General features: G+C 40.5%; 1 protein-coding gene across 3 annotated transcripts in view; it reads left to right on the top strand.

Moving 5' to 3' along the window:
* Window positions 1-22,476, top strand: part of zfhx4 (zinc finger homeobox 4) — a 308,281-nt gene that overhangs the window by 175,164 nt on the left and 110,641 nt on the right. The window contains exon 1 of one of the 3 annotated variants that reach the window (XM_042399194.1): window positions 8,271-8,289. The exons of the other annotated variants lie outside the window; for them this stretch is intronic. The gene's annotated coding sequence lies outside the window, so the exon portion shown is untranslated. Of the gene's footprint in view, window positions 1-8,270; window positions 8,290-22,476 lie in introns of those variants that run through there. 3 annotated transcript variants of the gene reach the window in all.

The raw sequence follows: 22,476 nt of genomic DNA, 5'->3' as shown, positions 1-22,476 counted from the left end.
CCTTGGCTCATAGGCTACAACTGTTTTTACATTAGATTAGATTTAGCTCTAGATGGAAAGCCTAGAAAGGTCAGCAGGTGAGATACTCCTGTTTCATAAACTAATCAAACCTTACAACCCCATCAAAAATGTCCAAGCAACTGCTGACAGATTCTAAAAAAAAAATCAGGCTGTGTTTGTGTGTGAATGTGTGTGTACATGTACGTGTATGTGCGAGGAGCTACTTTTATGGTGTGCGCCCCCATGACTATGTGTGGATCTACCTGCTGGAGTGTGCCTGCTACTCTGAGCTGTCTGTCACCAGCCTCCATCACATTACCATACAGCCATGACATCTCTGGCAGCCTTCTGAAGCCTCAAATCTGATAAAAACAGAGATAAATCTGATCTCTGATCTTCCTGATGAATATGATAAGACCTGCTCCAGGTTAATGGACCTTGACACCTATCAGGGGCCCGGGAACCACTGATCCCGGATCAGAGGTGGAAGAGACTGCGGAGGTGGAGTAAGAGGGAGTAAGACCCAGGGGGGGTTAGTGGAAGCTGCCCTAGAGAGGTGCTCGCAGGCTGGGCTTGGATGACAGCCATGGCTGGGTGACGGTCCAAAGCTCCATGCAAAGCCCCACTCGCTTGCCTGTGGGAGAGGAGGGGGGGCTCATTCTTAGTCATTCACACACACCAACTGACACACAACTTTCTGTTTCTTTTTTCCTGTTTTTAATTCTCCCATCCTTTCCCCCTTCTTTCCCCTGTCACGTATTCTTGTAGACTCTCACTATCCCCTATCTCTGTTCATTCTCTCTCTCTCTCTCTCTCTCTCTCTCTCTCTCTCACTCACACACACACACACACACACACACACACACACACACACACACACAGGGATCTGGGGGATATATAGGGGTGTGGTAGAGCTGGTGATGGGGCTCTGCTTTGATGCCCAGTGGGAGATTACAGGGCCAAGAAGCAGAGATAAAAGTACAACCGAAACACAGGTATCTGCTCTTGCTTATGCCTTACAAACACATTCACACATACAGTACACTTACACACATCCATAACACATGTTCCGAGTAGGCCAGGATGCACACGCACACCTACATACACACTAACATCTAATGGCTAGTCAGTGACACTGAGGTCTTAGCCCCTGTCTGCCAGTCCTCATTTGTTTCCCAGCCCCTCCTATGTGTGTGTAGCAGTAGCACTTGCTACCGGGTGTCTTGTTACTCCTCAGAAGGTCTATTGATTTAACTCTTGCCACAATCTATAACACTATTGTCTTGCCTTAAGTGTCTCATCTGTACAATTCACTGGCAGGAGTCTATACATCAAAAACCCCGCCTGCTTAAGGATATTGGTATTCTGCAACATGCTGGGAATTTTTTTTTTTTTTTCTCAGTGAATTTCACATTTCTTACACACTCAACCTTACTTTTTAAAGGAAAGATACTTGCAGCTAGGCATAACATGGGCTGATATAGGTTTATTTTTACTACTGCTGTTGTGTTTATGAAGTCAATATTTTATTTCACAATATCATCGAGAGGTGGTGTATAGCAGGATATTTTTTCAGCCTGGTACACAACTGAATTAATCATCCTTGTTCTCTTAAAAAATTGACATCATCTGGCTTAAATATAGGCCTATTTTTTTTAGGAAGTTGCAGCTATGTTGACTTGTTTGCTGAAAATCTTGGGTTTGCGCCTCAGCAGGCCAAGAATGCTATTAGATCTGTTCTTGTTTAACTCTTAAATACTGTGCAAGCATGATATTGATCATTTCCATTTGGTGTCATTCTGAGGATACAGATGCTGTATTTATGTATTGGTATTTGAACATGTACAAATCTTTTGATGCTTTTTGTTCAAGTGGATCAAATCTACCTGAAAGCGACGGATAACCCTGGTATTTTGATAGAAGAAATGGTATGTGAGAAATGCTGTCTTGTCAGGCGAAGACATTACAGTCCAATATTCTTTACAATAATTGTAAGCCCCTCTATTGATATTGCTTTTATACCTTTTTGAAGCAATAGCAATGGGAACCATAAAGAATATGAGTACTTAAGTAGTTATTCAGTTGATGCAAGTGCAATATTTTACAAGCTTTAGTCCATAGTGCAATAATCTCAAGGTTACCCTTCAGAATCTGGCAAGATCTTAAATTGATTACCTTCAAGTGGCACCTTAATACAAATCGTTAACAAGGGACTCTGGCCTCTTCTGAGCAGTATTACTGATCTGGTAGAAATGTTTAGAGAAACAAGGACAAGCTAAATGCTCATCTCTGTTTTTACATGGCTGGTGTTTTTTTCTTCTTTCTATGCATGGCTACGTGGCCCTCCAATAGGTAAAAACTACATAGAGCTGTGTAAAAAACGAGTACAATCTGTTTAAAAATGGTTCAAATAAATACCTCATTGTACCAGAGGCAATGCGGTGCAGCAGTGAAACCTTGTTTTTTTTTTTCGTTGCACATTAAAATAAATCAATCAAATCAATGTGTATCCATGATCCTGTAGTTAAAATGATCTAGTTAATTAATGTAGTACCAGTTAATATAGCCTTTGCTTCCAAACCCTCCATAACCATAACTTTGTCTTTTGCAACTTTAAACTTGGAAATGCAATATGGATATGGATAGGATCACACATAGCTGAAAGCCTATATGAAAATAAATTTACAATACACATGTAGACAGGTCTTATTTTCATAATAGCTTAAGTAGCAAATGCTTTATTTTCCAAAGTATCCTACTTGTCCCAGGCACAGTTGGTGTAGCAGGTAAAAAAAACCCACCTTGCCTACTTGTCGCTGTGCCAGATATATTTCAGCTGTGAGGTGCTGCTTACTGCTGGGACGCTGCTGTTGATGCTGAGACGCTGCTCGCTGCTGCGGTGCACCTGAGATGTAGTAGTTGCTACCTAGCTGCTACTTAGCCTACCTGCTAATGGCCTGTGGCTGTGTGAAGCCTTCATTGTGCTAACATCTGAGCTGCACCATGCCTCCAAAGAAAACAGAAACGCTGGAGGATGATAGTTTTGTTACCACAAGTTAACTATCACATCTGCTAGAGCAGCAGAGGGACTTTTACAAGGAGCTTCTACCTCAGCAGCAAGATAACTTTCAGTCATTCATCCAACTTATTTGATGGTTGATGGTACTAACAAAAGACTTGATGGAGTAATAAAAGATACAGGAGGTGGAAACAAGCCTGCAATTCATACAGAGCTTTGTAGATGATCTGCAAACCGTCAAAAAGGACACTGGAAAGAAACTACATGCAATGGAAGTGGAAATCAACAAACTGTGAGAGGAACTTGATGGGATATCTAAACTTCACTATATGAAGAATCAAGTGAGGAGAAACAACATACTTGTGGACAGCACTGCTGATAAGCAGGGAGAGAACTGAGAAACCTCTGAAAAGAAGATCAAAACCATGTTGGAGAAAAACCTGGGCCTGAGAAGTGAATGCATGGAGAAAGCACTCACAGAGTTGGCCAATTCCAACAACATGGCAGACCCAGACCGATTATTGTAAAATTTCTACACTTTAAGATAGACAATCCGTCCTCTCTGCAGTGAGAAGGCTAAAAGGAATAAACATTTTTGTCAATGAAGACTTTTCGGACATAGTGAATAAAAAGGAGGAGAGACCTATTTCCTGCACACAGAGCTGCCAGAGAAAGGGGCAACAATGCCAGTTTGATGTATGACAGATTGGTCATTCAGCCCAGGGGCCAGACCAAGGCAAACTGAACGGACCCACGTGGTTTTTAACTCCAGTGGGACTGTTGATGTGACTGTATGAAGTCTGTGGGTTTACCTAAGAAAGGTTTAAGTATCGCTGGATGACTCTGACGTAGCCATACCTGGTTATAATATTTTCAGACATGACAGAAATAAGCATGGAGGTGGAGTCACAATATATGTACAAAACCACATTCCAGTTAAGGTCAGAAATGATCTAATGAATCCAGTTGTAGAAGCCCTTTGGCTTCAAATTCACCTACCTCTAATCAAACCAGCACTTGTCGGTTGTTGCCATAGACTTCCAAGTTCTAATATACAATACACTGATGATATATGTGCTATGCTTCAGAAAGTTACAGATGGAGATAGAGAAATATACTTTCTGGGAGACCTAAACATTGACTGGCTTTTTCTGACCTGCGCTGTGAAAGAGAGATTACTAGTTGTAATGAATGTATATAATATGACTCAGATGATGAACGTGTCCGCCAGGGTGTGCTCTAACATGTCTGGGGTAATATCATCCACATGCATTGACCATATTTACACTAATGCCGGTGAGCTCTGCTCTAAGACCATATCCATCCCTGTTGGTTTAAGTGACCACAATAATAGTGGCAATAGCTAGAAAAACTAAAGTACCAAAAGCTGGGCCAAGGATTGTGTTTCAAAGATAAATCTTCTAAATCCTTTTGCAAATATAAGTTTATTAATGATATGAAAAATCTACAGTGAGACAGATGATGTACTGTGAATGAAACAGGTGTTGCACTTCAAATGTTCTTAGAAATGTTACTGACTGTTGCTGATAAACATGCACCAACAAAAGAATCACTGTAAGGAGCACTTTTGACCCTTGGCTTGATGATAAATTAAAAATATGTATGGCTCACCGGGATGAAATGAAAAGAGTGGCGATAAAATAGTGTGACTCTATTCACTGGAATGAAGTCACAGAAATGGATAGACTGAAAAAAAAAACGAGATTTATTAACTAAGGCTTGATGGAAAGAAATTTTGGATTACTTTTTTGACATATTAGGCAGATCAAAAGCAAAGTAAAGCAAAGCAAGTAAACCTTCCTTCATAGAGTCAGATTGTGCATTCATTACAAAATCCCACAAAATTGCTAATTATTTTAACAACTTCTTTATTGAAAAGGTTGATAGTCTAAGATATAAATGAACACCTAAAATGGTGAACTATCAGAAAAAATAATTAAAGATTGTACCATGAAAAACAGCGATTGTAGGTTTAACTTTAAACCAGTACTACTGGAAGAGATAAAAAAAAACATTCTGATGTCAGTAAAAAATGATAAACAGTCTGAAATTGATAACCTTGATGGTAAATTAGTAAAAATGATAGCTGAATAAATCACTGAACCAGTATGCCAAATTTTTAACCTTAGCCTGAAGGAAAGTGTTTTTCCTCAGGCATGGAAAGTTGCCAAAATTATTCCAATATCTCAGAGCTGTAGGAATACCTTCAGTGGGGTGAACAGCAGACCCATTAGTATTCTTGCTGCTCTTAGTAAACCTATGGAAAGACTAGACTTTGATCAAATTTTGAAGTATTTTCGTCTTGACTCTCGATTCGAGTTTCAACATGCCTATAGAGAAGGCCACTCAAACTGCACTGCCTTAACACATATGGCTGATGATTGGCTGAATCAAATTGATAATAACAAAAATTGTTGCTGCCATCTTGCTTGACTTCAGTGCTGCTTTTGATGTTATTGACCATGAACTATTCCTGAAAAAACTCTCAGCATATGGCTTCAGTGCAAATGCTGTCAGCTGGATGAATGGATACTTGATTAACAGCATGCAGTGTGTTTACTTTAATGGTAGTTTTTCAGCTACAAGAAATTTAGAATGTGGGGTTCCCCAAGGACATTGCCTGGGTCCTCTCTTCTTCTCAGTTTTTACTAATGACCTACCCCTTGTTTTGAATAAGGCAGTTATGACGATGTACGCTGATGATTCAACATTATATACAGAAAGAAAGAAGTCCACCAATAATGTAAATGAACTAAATGAAGTTCTGCAAAGTCAACTTGAATGTGTGTGTAACTGGAGGGAAAATAATAAGCTGGTGCTAAATGTATCTGTAACAAAGTGTTTGTTCAAATTATGCATTGAGGAGTGAGTTGCCTCTCTCTGTCTCAGTGAAGGTAGCTTTGGAGCAGGTCCATGAAGTGAAACTTTTAGGTGTCACCCTGGAGGAACAGCTTACCTGGTCTTGTCATACAGATACGATTGCTGCTAAAATGGGAAGGGCAGTGCCTGTCATTAGAAGGTATGCTTATTTCCTGACTGATCACTCAATTAGACAGGTTATACAAGCGCTGGTTTTCACTCATTTTGACTATTGTTTGGTTGTTTGGTCAAATGTGACAAAAAGAGGTTTTCACAACTTCAACTTGTGCAGATCAAAGCTGCACATCTAGCTCTTCAGTGTTCATGCAGGGCGAGTGTTGAAGGCATGCATGATATTCTCTCCTGGTTAAAAGTTGAGGACAGATTTTTAAGCAATCTCCTTGTTTTTTTTCTCAAAACATTTGTACTTTGGGGAGGCCTAAAGGCTTATATTTAAAGATTTCATATATTAATTACAGACATGGTCATACTACCGGACAAGTAACACAAGGTCATGTCGTAGTTCCTTCACCTAGAACTTGTGCTATGCAGAGAACTGTTTTGTACAAAGCTACCACTCAGAGGAATATGCTACCATGTTCCTTAAAAAAAGCAACTAGTAAAGCCTATTTTAAAAAGCAGCTAAAAAGTTAATTCTTTCAAGAGAAGTAATGTGATCTTTCTTGTTTGTTTAATTATGACCATGAACTGTTGTCTGATGTCTGATGTATGATGTATAAGTGCTTTCCTTCCCTCTGGTGGAAACAGCATTTTGTTTTGTTCTATTTAATTTTGTTTTTTCTGTTTATTGTTAGTGTAATTATCATTGTTGTTGTTGTGATTTTCTTTTGAAGCTGGGATGGTTCTGTGTGGGTATGGGGTGATCTGGGGGGGGGGGGGGGGGGTGAGTGGGTGTGTGGGGAATCTGGGTTTTGGGTGAGAGGTATGTGGGATTTTTCATGAAGTTGTGTTTTGGTGTTATTTGTTTTTATGTGGATACCAGGAAGAATAGTTGCTACTCTGTTAGCGAGGATTAATTAATCAATAAATCTTTGAAGATCTACTGCATACTCATGTGACAAAAGTGTTACAATACTGAATGTGTCCAATGTTGTGAGGACCCTGAGAAACACTTACTCATGAGGTATTATCAGGTTTCTGCTACAGTCTTTGAAACTGTAGGCAGCTAATTGATAGCATAATAGTGGTTTAGGCTAACAACATGCCAGTTACTTGGCCTTGCTCTCAGGAAAACAGCTCCTGAAAAAGGGAAACAAAGAGCCCATTTTGATGAGTTGACAGAAAAAGTAAACAGAGCTTTGTTTTTTTTCCTGATTGTTAGTGGAGCATGGCATCTTGAATGGCACAGCTGCAGAAGGAGTTGGTATACGAAAAGTTCCAAAAGTTCCCAAACACCATCGATGGCATGGTAATAAGGAGCTGTTATCTAATTTACTGCTAGGTAGCATATGTCTACAGCTTGGTGAAACTAAAATTGTGACTGAAAGGGAGAAGATTTGCCACTGTGGAAGAAACCCAGGAGGAATTGCAGGAGGCTCTGGACACAGTGGCAAAAGATGACTATAGGAAATGTTTCCAGGAATGGGAGAAGCACTGGGACAAATGTTTCACATCTCAAGGAGAGTACTTTAAAGGGGATTTGAAAGGCACTATGCTTTCTTTTAACAATTCCAGGAATTTTTGGATCCCCCCTTGTACATGTTACAGTAATATGGAAAAACTGTATGCATTTTATAAATGGGCATATTTACTAGCCTGGTAGTAATTCTGGTATATGAAAGTTTAGGAGCAGCTCCAGGTCAGGTAACATTAGTCAGTTATTCCAGTCAAAGTTTTGATAATTTTGATCATTGATGAAGTTAAAAAAACAAATAGTACCGTGTCAGTCCTTTTGCACACATAATGCCACTGTCTGAATTCAAACTATCTATGGATGATCCTGGAGCAAAGTATACATTTTTAATAAAAATCTGCTACCTTGAACCACAGCCCACTTGTTGCTCTTGGAGCAGTCCAGGTTGTGAATCCATAAATCACTATATGCTATTTATTTTGTATGTTTGTTTGTTTTATTTCTCTCAGTCCATACCTCTACAGTGTCTTCTGTCCACATTGAATTAGCCTTTATCATTTATTTTCTGTCTTTCTGTCAGTGTTGCCAGTGCACTCTGCCACTGATCTCCATCTGCCAGTCCATCTATCTCGCTATCACGTTAAGGACCTAAAGTCACACAGAGATCTGGTTGTCACGGCGAGGGCCTCTGTCACCGTGGAGACGGCAGCAGTGTAATCCGCGGGAGGTACATGTACCTCATCCTAGTTACCGTCGTTGGGCTCGGCAGGATATGACACGGGCCCAGCAGGAAGAGGTAGTGATTAGAGCAGGCCTGGGTTATGAAGATGCCATTACACTGGGAAATGATCAGAGGTGTTTCATTAGGAGCCACAAACACATGACGCTTGTTTTTCCAACATCAGTACACACCTCATGCTCTATACAAACAGCCACTAATTAGAACAATTCAATAGTATCTATCTATCTATCTATCTATCTATCTATCTATCTATCTATCTATCTATCTATCTATCTATCTATCTATCTATCTATCTATCTATCTATCTATCTATCTATCTATCTATCTATCTATCTATCTATCTATCTATCTAGTGAAAAATAATATTCCATTTCTGATGCACACATTATCACAAATAATTCATTCCATCTCTGTATTGGTCTAGAATATTTACACTAGAAATCAAATTCTGTTGTTGTTTGTGGTGCAGGCATGAATAAAAACATGAGGGTGATTTTCCAAGGCAGAATAATGTGCCATTGGCACCTTTTCCTCTGGAGTTCCATTGCCCTAAAATGAGGCCGGTCAGACGGGGAGTGATGGCGTTCCATGATGGTATTATACGATCGCTGCCTACCCGCATGCTTCCCTCACCTCTCCCGTGCTCCCTCTCTCTCTCTCACTCTCTCGCTGTATCCCTCCTGCCTCATTTTAGGCTCACCCCTGTGTCCAGATACTAAAACCAGCCATTTTGGATCCGCATCACTGTCATTCCATTATGACGGGAGCATGCTAGCGTCGCACGCACATGTGCAAAGATCACAAATATGTATGGAGTAAAGCACACATGGCCACACACAAAGACATTGTTTCACAAAGGTAAAATCCCCCTCCCCAGAAAAAAAAACAACTAACATTGTGAAATCAGTTTGTGAGTGGAAAATATTGTAGCTACTGTATGCTGACAGGCATTCAGCATTATAGCAGTTTTGAATGTCAGTATACAGCACAGCTGGAAGGGAACATGGTATACTGTGACTTCACAGATCTATTTCCGTAGTGGTCTTATTGGACTGATACTCCACATAAAGAAAATACATGAGTGCTGTATAAATATATTCTCTGACTAGACTCCTGGCTCCATAGCTATAATAAATACATCATTTAACTATGTGTTCACTATCCTAATTATGTGTTCCCTTTGCATGGCATATCATTGGTCATGTTGTACTTGAAACGTGTCAGAATGTATTTTATTAGCCTGTAAGCCGTCAATATGTCTCACCAAAGATTCAGCTTTCCTCAGTTCCTGTAGTTTGGCCATCATGGTTCTTTTTCTTTTTAATCATTCTAATTCTTATTCTGTCTTTGAAAAGAAGGCAGCACATCTGAGCCAGAATGTTCATTTATCCATGTTGAAGGTTTCTATTGAACATAACAACGAGCCTCACAATGTAATGTTCATGGCAGGAACTTGATCCTTGGATGATGGCTGTGTTAAGATGGCAGATAGGCAAAGAAATCCCTCCGCAGCGCTGCCTTGAGCTTTGATGTGCAGGCCTTCCTCGCATATGGCTACCTCTATGAATATTTCACACGTTTGTTTATATATATTTACACACACATTTTATTAGAGGGAATTATGACTTGGAAATGTCAAGGTTAATTTCCTGGTGAGGAGGGAGAGTGAGACGAGGGAGGTGCGGCCTGCAAGGAATGTGGAGGATTTGAACATGTGTGTGTCAGATTTGAGTGCGTGTGGGTGTATGTGTGTGTGTGTGTGTGAGTGAGTCATTTGGAGGGTGCATGTCTGCGTTAAACAACCACAAAAGAGAGAAGGACAGTAGCTCGTGTAGGAAAGAAAGAAATATTTTTATTATTATTCACATATCTGTCATAGCGAACAGTTGTTAAGATTTAGGAGGAGGAAGAGTGAAAAGACGGACAGGAATCAAGTGAGAAACAGGATGTGTAGAAGCCCATAAAAGATTGTATACAATAAATAGTTTTATCCATTTTAGCTCAGGCTACAAAAGAAGGAACAGGGAGGACAAAAGTAAGAAGAAAAGGCAACATTATAGATTTACCAGTACTTACAGCATATTCCTCTGGAGTTATGACAATATAATACAAGTATATATATATTATATATATATATAAGTATATTTTCTCCAAATTTTAAATCCAGTCAAGCACAAAAAAAAAAGAGTAAAAAAGTGAATTTTATTAATGTCAAGAAATAATATTGCAGTAAATTCAGTAGAAAATCCAGTGTGTTAATATGGCTGAAGAACAGCATGTATATGGACGTGAATGCCAGCGTCATAAGTTTTACCACACAGTGATGACAGCGAAAGTTTAGACACTTCATTACAGAAAAAAAAAAAAAAAAATGAGCGAAAGGTGAGTTAGATAAAATAGGCAAAAACAAAATATCACTGTACCTTGACGTGCACAAACAAACGGTAAAGTGCATGTAGCTGTTTCATTTTGTGCCCCTGCCTTCTCTCTTCCTTCTATCCAATTTATCCTCTTTCTCTCTGTTTGGTGAGACATTTTCCCCTCCGCTACAAAGCCAACGTCATGTTCAGAGCTTTTCTACATAAGCGTTTCATGTCACTCCTTTTCCCCTAAAACACACTTGCCTATTCCGTGTGTTCTTGGTCTTATATTTGGGTTTGAGAGTGGATAGGTAACATTAAAGAGCTATCACTTTCTCTCTCTGTCATTTCTCCTCCTTCATACACCATTTGATCTGAAGCCTGATATGGCTTTTAGATGTGGATGCAGGGACACACACACACACACACACACACACATACTCTCACACATGTAATACCTGCATGCAAACACATGCACCAGCGCAAACAATGTGCACACACACTGTCTGACTGACAGATAAACAGTTTGAGGAAACACACGTACACGCACACTCAAACATGTGCAAAAGCACACCTTTATCTCGCAAAGGCTTTTATTTTGTGTATTTCCTCCCAGCCAAACATCAAAAGGCGAATTCCATCTCACATCACACAGACAAACAACAATATTACAATCCTCGGTAGTCTACAATGCCATTTTCAAATGCCCCACCCTTGACAACTTGTGGAATAGGTTGAGGGAACGGAGGATTCAAACAAACAGACATAAATACACAACAAATACCACCTACAGCCAATAAAATATGCATGGCAAAGGACGGGTACCTTTAAACTGACTACTGTCAGAATTAATAACATGCACAAAAACACAGTAACAGTGAGCATCCTCCACAGGTGTTTGTCTTCATATTCTTTTCTATCCATGTTCTATTTTTGCACGTACGTGTCCGTATTTTGTACTCTCAAATATAATACAACTCAACAGTGTGATGTCAAAAATGCCCGAGAACCTCAGATTATTAGAGAAGTTGCAAGAAAAAAACAAAAGCAGCAAAGAAAATATATATTTAGGTTTTTCCCCATGTTTCACTTTTTGTTTTACACATTTTTTTGTTTTACACAATTTTTTTTCCTGACTTCCACACATAATTTCTCAAAAGATAATATGACATATAATCGTTTCAACAACTGAACAGAATTATGAGACTCCGGTGAACTCTGAGTGTTCGTACAAAATGTTCTGAGAGTCAAAATTAATGCACTCAGATTTTAAGAATGTCTGTTAAAAATGTGCCCATCAGAAAAACCTTGATATGTTAGATCCCAATAACTCATCTTTTCTTTTACTCCTGCCTTTGTTCACTCTCTTTCTGATCTGTAATTGAAAAAGCATTCCATTTTTATTTTTCACCGCTATCCAAAGGCTAAATCCAAAAACACCAGCCAAGAGGTTAGCCTGGTCACCTGGCACCCACAGGCACTCTCTCTCTCTCTCTCGCTCTCTCTCTCTCTCTATTTCACACACACACACATATACCACATATACACACACGCATACACACACCTGGCTGCTGTGCTTCAATAAACTGTAAATTCCTCCTCTGCGCCCACCGTACCCAAGCTAACCCTTTAAAAATCACCCGCCTCCACCTTGTAATGCATGAACACACACACGCAGACACACACATACGTACTTACCCACAGTCACACACAACAGACAAGACCAAACACACAAAAAAACAATGTGGCTTAGTGGATGGTATCAAATTTAGTGGCCACGGGGATCTGGCTGGGGTCATAAATCTATATCTAACATGTGAGAAAATCTCTACATGAATATCTGGAGACACAGAGGGAGAGGGAGACGGAGAGACAGACAGCAGGATACAGAGAGAGAGAGAGACAAAGAAAAAGAAGCAGAAAGCAAAGTAAGAGTCTTGTAGAGAGAAGGAGAGCCACAGACAAACAGCATCAGTAGGCGACAGGAGGCTGAGCGAGGAATAGAACGGCAAGAGAGAAATAAACAAACAAATGCAAGACGGTAGGAAAAGTGAGTGGGAGAGTGGGCGACAAAGCGCAGCAGTGGAGAGAAGGAATAAGTAAGAGAGATAAAGGTAAACCGGCAGAGGGAGAAATAGAAAGACAGACGGAGCAAGAGAGTCACAGACGGAGACTATGACAGTGAGAGATATATGGGCGGAGAGACAGACCGAGAGACGGAAGGAGGGCTGAGAGAGCTAGAGACAGACACAGACAGACAGACAGAGAGTGAGAGAGAGATACATGACCCCTCTCTCTCTAACAATGGCTCTTCATGTGGTGCCCAGCTTAGCAGGCGAGCTGCTGGAATCAGGAATGTGGAATGTGGGATTTCAGGCTTGGAAGTGATAGCTACTGTCTGTGTGTAATATTTAGGGCCGACACAGGGAGCCTCTGGCACGCCATGAAACACATGGACGGCACTGCTTTTTCTACCGCAAGTCGGTTTATGTCTCTTGCATGCGCGCGTGTGCATACAAATGTAGAAAAGTGTAAAAACATTTGTGCACAGATGTATGTAACAGTAGGTAAATCTTACAATTTTTCATATTTTGTAAGAGAAACTCTGTATTCTCCACTGTAATTTTTTTCTGTCAGTTTAATAATACTACATATAACATGTACTGTGACAGTGGTGGAATAAGTACTCCTATTCTTTACAAAGGAACCACGATCTGCAGTACAAATAGGATTAGACCTTTACAAGTAAAAGTTCTGCATTCAAAATGATACTTCAGTAAAAATACAAAAGTATAATCAGACAAATATAGTTTCAAAAGTAAAAGCACTCATCTTGCAGCATATCACAGTCTTAAAACAATATATTAATTACATATTATGTTAATGTATTAATGTATTATAATTGTCTTTGTATTCATGTGTAAAAAGCATTTTAATGTAGCTGGTTGAGGTGAAGCGAATTGTAACGTCTTTATACTGCTAGGTAGTTAAATATAGAGCAGTGCCTCATATTTTATTTGTTGATCATATGTTTTGCAAAATATATTTAGTAAAATATGTCACATGTTTTGTAAAATATGATTCTGCAAAGCAACGAGTAACCGAAGCTCTTAAATAAATATAGTAAAAACTACAATTTTTCCGTCTGAAATGCAGTGGAGTAGAAGTGTAAAGTAGCATAAAATGGAAATACTTAACAACGCCAGTACTTCAGAATTACATTAAAATACGTAAATGTGCTCACTGCACTTCGCACCATTGTTCTGTGAATGTATATTATCAACTATATACAGGACTTGATAAGTGTCCAAACTCAGTTCCACAAATAAAAAGTTGAGCAAACCTTGCTCAGGTGGGTCTAATTTTCACTAGTTTCCTGCATACATAAAAAGTTGCAAGTACACACACACACACACACACACACATAGAGTAGGATATATTGTCACTCTTTGTCTCTCACTCTCCTTCTCTCTCTCTCACACACACCGAACTAACACACACACACACTGCTGCTAACACAGGAGACAGTTGTTGCTGGCCGCCCCAATGCCTGTCATGGCTGTCAGGCCAAATCCCATGAATTATGGCTCTTCCAGATGTAAGAGATTTCTAAGCTGCCTCCAACGGCCTGCGGTCTGTGGTGAGAGAGAGAGAGAGAGAGAAAGAGAGAGAGAGGAAAACAGAAAGAGAGAGAGAGAGAGAGAGATATTTGGGTTTATGCAGTGTCATCCAAAAATCCATCTTCCTTTCTCTATCCCTCATCTTTATTATCTTTCTGTATTCCATCAGTAGAAAAAACTTTCATTATTTCCAATTACCTTTAGACAAAAATATTATTTTACATATCAAACATTTGAAATTTCTTATGAATATGTTACTTACATCTGCAAGAAAGAGTGACTACCTAGCACACTCATATTTTTTAAAAGGGAGCTGGAAATTGGATATTTTTGGAGGAATATAGCTCTCCAGCTGCATGGCGGTGTTTGTGCGAAATGAAATCACGGCACATTCAACATTTTACATCTATGTTTATTACCTGTTGGTGCATTCAGATGTACTGAATGTAAATTACTTCACATTCAAAGTACCTGTACAACAGTGACATTTGCATTTACATATTCACCGTTAATTATCACGTTCATTATCAGAAAATACTGAATTGACCAATCGAGCAATCATAAATTTCTTAAAAACCACCAGTTGCAGATACATTGATCATTTTGTCTGATCAGTGCATTAGTTTAATTCCTCCGTACGCACATCAACACTTAAAATTCTACCCCCATCGTTCTCTTACTTCGTTTGCTCTGCTCTCACTTTTTCTCTCATTAGGACTTCGTAACCAGACAGTTTATTTGAAATTATGAAAGCATTACACTCTCTGATGTAGCAGTTTAAAAATCAATAGCTGAAACCCTAGCCGCCTCACTTAAGTCCTCTCCTATGGCAAAGGGGATGTCTCTTTCTCCCTCTCTCTTAAATGGTAATTTCATTTGCAGTCACTAAGACCTCACCGATAATTACCAATGCCATGAGAGAGAAAGGCGAGTGAAAGAGAGAGATGGGAGACAGGAGAGGGAAAGAGGAGATATGGATTAAGAAAGGAGAGTGAATGCCAGTCATTAGAAAAGCTTTCCTCTCTCCCTCCTTTGATCAGAGTTAAGAACACATTGCCTTCGCTCTATCGCTCCCTGACACCAACCTCTGAAAAGAAAAGATGGAGCACAGGAGGGGGAGGAAAAAAAAAAAAAAAGGTGAGTGAGGAAGAGACCGACAGGGAAAAAAAAAAAAAAAAAACGATCCCTGAAGTCTTAAATAGCAGGCCTTAATTTTGACATTGAACCCTCTCTGTTCTTGGGTTACACAGGGGCCGTCCATTTTCAGAGAGCTCCACCATCCATCCCCCCCCCTCCACCCCCCCTCCTCTTCATCTCTCAAATGAACTAATCAGAAAGAGGAATATGAAGTGTCCTGCAGGATCCATTTCTCTAGAAGCATATGGCAATGATTGATGGGGGACAACTTTGACTTTCCCAGGTCATCCTCCTCGCACACATCTGGGAGCATGCAATAATTCTCTTAATTTTAGACCCCGTCCTTCCTTCTGCTTCTTCTTTTTCTGTCTTCTTCTTTTTTTTTTTTTTTTTTTTTTTTTTTCAAAGAACTTCAATTTCACTTTGGTAAAAGTCCTTTCGGCCTCCTCTTTCTCTCTCACTCTCTCAAGGCTTACACAACCAGTCATTTTGGCTGAAACAAAGGTAGCGTGGTGGTTACCAGATGTTTATAAGGACTGTTGGGGCAATCCCCTTGTTTTTTTATGGCTCCCATGATTTTTCTTCCTTTACTAAAAAAGCCTTAAGAACCACTTATGTCATATAGATACGGTAACTGGATTTACCATATGTGTAATGCTAGTTGATATTTCGTCATGACAAATACTGTAAAAGAGCCACAAGGAATACGAGTTACCTGTGTTTATTGCTTTTGAATGGATTTCAGTCTGAAGGCAGCTTCTTTTTACCCAAAGCCGCACATCCTGAGATTTATGCACATCCAGTTCAGACAAAGAAAGGAAAAAGGAAATTTCACTTTTGTTTGGTAGCTCCATTAATCCAAACCTAAGTGAAATATAATGCAAGGAAAAAGTTAAAAAATTATCTGAATTATTATTTAAAGACATTTGAAATTCCAACAAGCATTAACTTTTCAGTGTGGTATGAGAGAAAGAGAGAGAGAGAGAGAGAAAGGGAGAGAGAGAGAGAGAGAGAACCATCTCAAACCTCCCCGACAGCAACTGGGCCTTGTTAGCTGTGCATTGAAATCATCTTTGACTCCGGGTTTACAATAACAGAGAGGAACTTCGACCACTAAATGCTTTCGGGAAACCCACCCGTCCTCCTTCTGCCATGTGATGATCCCACCTCTGAAATATTTAGCGCCATTAACATTCCGATGGGTATCATCCCCTTTCAGACACAATTCGCTCTGCTCCTCAGACCTGTGGGCCAAAGCAGGGAGAGGCCCGGAGCAGATGCTATCTATTCTCATTCTTCACAAGATCTCTCCTCCTCCAAACGTACACTTAGAAGTGTTATATTCGGTGCAGAGGGAAACAGTGCACTGACTAGTGACAGGATCTTTTTTTTTTTTAAACTGAGAATAAATCAATATATTAAAGATTAAAATATGTGTTTCAAATATATATTCTTTAAATGTTACAATATTTGAATTCTGCTCCATTAATCATAGAGATTTACATGCAATTTAATTTAATACACTTCAGCTTATTTCAGCTAACTTTAATTTTGCTGTTCAGATAGTGTTCTGTTATCTTGAAATACTCAACCATTAAAAACTTCCATCAGTGTTATTGGCCAATAACGCTGAAATGTGTTTGATCGTAATCGCTAATGATGTGACTATGTGGGTAAATTGTTTTGCCAATCAAACCCCGTGTTCTCTCCTATACTTACAGCTGCTTTCATGTTGTCAAGCCTCACACAGTTGAAACTGTCCACAATTAGCAAGGTGTGTGTGTGTGTGTGTTTCAGTGTGCGTGCGCGCGCCGTCTGTAATCATGTGTGATCATGTGAGAGACAGAGCACTACACTTTGAGCACAATTAGCCAGGCATTTAGGCATCTTAATTGGTGACATTCGATCTCAGGCACTCGCTGATGAACCACTTAGCAGCAGACTTATGGATTAGCGCCCGGCACAGCTCTCTCTTCTCAGATGTAACTAACAGGTCAGGAATTAGTGCTCTTAACGCTGCCTTACAAATGAAGACAGCTGTATTGACTTGCACGGAAAACTGCTTTCTCTTCCAGTTTGCTTTTCTCTTCCAGTCTCAAAGTCTTACTCCTGTCCTCTTTTCTTATCATCAAACATCATTTGTTATTCAATGTATTCTCATGTCACTTGTTGCTGTGTGGACTTTAATGTGAAGCACATTGTGTTTACCTGTAATGAAATGTGCTATATAAATAATATTGCTCTGCCTTGCCTTGTGTTTTTTCTTCTTATCAACTGGAACAAGCTTTTGTTTAAATTTCGCTTTGCTCTTTCTCACGGACAATTTCAACTGCCATGTTGGCAGCGGGCCACTCACATTTGGCCGTGACAGTATTTGGCGTTTTGTTGTCATGGCGCTGAAGCTGTCTCAGTTGTCTGGGCAACGTGCGCCGGGGCTCATGGGAGCCTCATAAATGTCATGTATCGGGCGGAACCGTTCGGGAGAGCAGGAAGTCCTTGCCAAAAAGAAGATAGATAGAGCGCCACTGGTGTTGGGGATGCCATGTTGCATTAAATCATGTTTGCGCACACTTAACGCAGACATACATGTGCACACTCGCAGACTTATGCGTGCAACCATGTGTACAAATACACTGACACTCGCCAACATTTATGCTTGTAAACAGGTAGCTTTGCATGCAGCGATCACAAACAGACATCACAAACACAAACTCTTCCTTTGCCCGTTACTCTCGCCTGCCCCTTTTTAAAATAATCTTTGTTCAACGAGCCGATTCAGCAGCCCCCCACCCCGCCCTGTGTAGGTGTGTCACATTTTTACCACACTTTCCCCTCCCCAGGTCACTGTCATGTGCCTGGACCTACTGAGCAGAGAGGCTTTAAACAAGAGAGACAGCACTTGTCCGTTAGATTAGCATGTCCCCGACGTCACATGCCTTCGCCTGCACACGTCACCACTTGTCTGGAGGTGCCTGTCGAGGTTCGTTAGAAAATGCCAAGACGCATGGAACAGAGAAATTTTGTCAAAAGGTAGACAAAAATCTCCGGGACGTATGTGATGCATTTGCACTGAATATGGGGACATATATAGGATTAGACATCTGTTGTATAAATACTGGCATGAAAACAGGCTATGTTTCCCCTTTTTATTAATAAAAATACCTTTTGATTTTTTTCTCAGATGAAAAATAAATATTCTTGACCCCACATCATTATTATTCAACACAAAACACATATTCTAACCAACAAAGCAACTCCAGGCCGAGGCGAGGGCCAGTCGGCATTTCAAACGCCCCTGAGATTCCAGATATTCTAATACCGTGGGACCTCCTCTCATATTTATTGTGGGAATCAGAATTTATGATGAGTAAATTGGGCTTCTTCATCTGTGTGCCGGGGGGGTTGCAACATGCGGCCGAGATGGCTTGACTTATTGATTACAGGGAGCAGTATGCCCCATTTCAAAGGGAAGGAGAGCCCCCGCCACGCAACTTCTGAGAATTAATTTGCCCGGCATGGGCCTTCATGAGAAACACATGTCTGTACACACACACAGAAACTCAAACATAGACACAAGCAGGCTCACAAAAAAACCAAAGCCTGCAGGTAAAAGAATCACACTCAAAAAAAAAAAAAAAAAAAAAAAAAAAAAAGCGCAACTACACATACATGCAGCCCCCTCCAGCTCCCCAATACAATACATGAGACCAATTTTTACTGTGCTCCAGGTAATAAGACAAGGCCATTCTGTTGAAACCAAAGATTGTGATCATACTTGCTGGCACGGGCATAAACACACACTCAGGCATCTCAAACATTCTCCCACTGTCTGACCAAAAAGAAGAAAAAAAAAAAAATTAACCCAGAAAGTTGCACGTTTGATATTTTCACACGGAAACAATAGTTTATTTGTAGCTTATGCATAGTCTGCAACTTAAATGCCACACTAATGGAGTTTTTGTTTGAAACATGCCTTTTTCATTATTGCCTATTTTAAATTTAGCGTACTTTAGGAATTATTTTGGGACAAAGAAAAATTAAGAAATACAACTCTGTGACTGAAAAGAATTAAAAAAACAACAACAACAAAAAAAAAAGCTTTCAACCCTTCAGATAAAGCAACACCCAGTGACTGCTTAATACACTGTAACTGTACTAGAAGAAAATACGACTCTGACACGGTCCCATCCAAAGCGTTTCTCCAGACCGAGCCACAGCTGAACTATCAGTGGTTCATCCCTGGCATTGTCCACCAGATCGCCCTCTGCACTCAGACACCAGCTCCTATTTCACCAGCAGCACCCGCGCTAATTTATCATCATGGTCATGACAGACAACACATCTGTGTGTGAATGGATTGAGTGAGGAAAGAGGGAACTGAAGGAGGGACAACAGTGAGTGCGGAGGGGGTGTGTGTGTGTGTTGGGGGGGGGGGGGGGGGGGAGCAGAGCAGAGAGAGGGAAGAGTAGGAGGAAATATGGTAGCAAGGAGGATTCGGATCACACAAACAGCAAGGCTTTTTAAGGGTCATATTTTGTTTGAAGGGCCCCATCCTGCCCTTCGCTCAACCTCTCTCTATCCTTCCTGCCTCCTCCCTCATAACATGCTGTCAGCTAACCCCCTCGGCAACTGGACAGCTCATTGTCTTGTGCTATCTTATACTACAGCCCATATACTGCAGGTGTGATATGGAAAAGCATTAAAGAGCTTAAGGAGTGAATTGAGAATGTGGACCTGCAGAGGTCCACATTCTCACACACTCCTTAATCCAGCTTCTCGACGACAGTCCTGTATGAAACATTCTTTTTTAAATATTTATCGCTTGACTGACGCTGCTGTGTTTGTCAGCGTGGCGGAGCCGAGCAGGCGTTCTAGTGATGAGCTTGATGGGCAGATAGGTGGAAATACGGACGGACGACAGATGGGGAGACACACACTTACACACATGTGTCTCGTGTTCACATGTGCTATCCTCATATTCATACAGCATTTGTGTGCGGATGTGCGTACACGCATGCATACATGTCGAGACAGCAGGTGTGCGCATACACGCGTTCTCATGTGTGTGTTCAAGCAAGCATATCTGTTTACTTTTGCTCTCCAAAACCCACTCACATTTGAATGCAGAAGACAGGACACATCTCCCTGCTCTGTGAGCCGCTAGACAGCTCAGTCAGAATATTTTAGAGTACACACACATATTACACCCCCGTGCACACACACACATGCCTCCCTGGGGTACCCCATATGTGGCGCCTGGGGAGTGCAAAATGGAACTTTTTAAAAGCTAAAAACACTTCTCCCGAACAAACTAGTCTTGCTTAATAATACCACAACCGCGTTTCTCTCTCTTCTCTTACGACAGGCCGTCATTATCTACAAGGAGTGGGTGTTTCGGCTGCTTTTTAGGGGAAGGTCGTGCTTGTTGTTTTGGTATCTGAATGCTTGCTACATGACAGATGGCAAAAAGACTGTAAACTATTTGGAATCTACGCATCAATAAATACATTGTGGTATGGAAATGAAAAACGGGAAGGAGTTTGGGAATTGTGGATTTTAGCGTGAAGGCACCGCGACTCGCAAACTCCTGAGACGTTCGATTGAGTGAATTGCTTATTTTGGACCTGCAGTACATGTTGCAATATTTTAATGAGCATTACATTGCGGAATCAAGAAAATCTGTGTTGTTGAGTTTTTTTTGTTTTTTTGTACCGCATGAGAGCAGCCATGCAGCGTTTTTTTTTTTGTTTTTTTTTTCTTCAGGTGAGGTAAATGATCTTATGTACACACAGACACACAAAAAACAAACACACACACAGACTCCAGGCACACAACCAGTATGTATACAGACAAACACACATGCACCTTCTGCTCTTATGAAGATAAATATGGCAAGGGGTAGATTTTCACCCGCACCCACTGAACGGGACACACACATTCATCTTTGCTGTATTTGGTGTTTTGGGGTGTGTGTGTGTGTGTGTATGTGATGGAGGGGTGGGTGGAGGGGGGGACACATATTGGGGATACAGCAGCAAGGGTGTGTGCACCTCACTGCCTTTTCAATGTATGGAAATGTATGTGCATTTTTAAAGTTGGGGGGGGGGGGGGTAAATTTATTTCTCTCCCCCCCCCCCCCCCATGTACCCTTCGCCCCTTCCTCACTCTCCACACCTCATTCCCGAAGCTGATAGACCTATGGATGCATGATAGATGGAGGGAGAGAGAGAGAGAGAGGGTCTCTGCATGGGTGCATACATGCATGCATGGATATATATATACACCCCACTCCCCCCCTATCCTCTCAAACACACGCTATAAACTCACTAACACACACATGCATACAAACACACACCTCTGAATGCAGGATTCATGCGCATACCAAACGTAATCCATAGTTTTACATAATGGGGAGGAGGAAAGAGGGGAGGCGATTCGGCTCCTGTAGCCGGGTGATAAAGATAATATGAATCATCTGACTCTTTCTCTTTCTCTCTGTATGTATACACATTCACCTAGGGAGATGCTGATATGCTATAGGGGAATATAATGAGATATGGAGAAGGTCCCCCCTGATCGTCAAGAACACATGTGGGTCATATGTGTGCTTTGTGCAATTTTCACAATGTATAAGGATTATGGTTCACGGTATGCAGAGATTTAAGGCAAAAGCTCCAAGTGCAAGTCATACGTGTGTGTAGAATGGCAAAGCTATTGCACTATTTGCACGTATCACATAAAGGCAATTGCATTGGGAATGCACAATTGAGTGCACTGTTTTGATATGCAATTGATGGATTTTCAGCACGTTTGTATAATAGTATGGATATACTGGGAGACTGGAGTTTGTTTGTCGCTGGAATTAATTAAGAAAAAAGTATGCAACACACTCTACATACAAACAAAAAAAGAAGAGTCACTGTTAATTATTCAGGGAAAGTTAATTTTTCGGAATATAATTAAAGGCATTTAACCATCAGGGACAGAGTGAGATCAAAGATGTATATTTGATGTCATGCAGATAGCATTTTTAAATTAGCAAACCCTCTTAACTTTATAATTATCTTTGGTGTGAGAACTGAGGCAGGAAGTTCTTTTGTGTTAATTCTGGGGCTGAAATAGTC

Source organism: Thunnus maccoyii, chromosome 21 (genome assembly GCF_910596095.1).
Source record: "Thunnus maccoyii chromosome 21, fThuMac1.1, whole genome shotgun sequence".
NCBI lineage: Eukaryota > Metazoa > Chordata > Actinopteri > Scombriformes > Scombridae > Thunnus > Thunnus maccoyii.
This window is presented reverse-complemented; position numbering and strand designations above follow the sequence as displayed.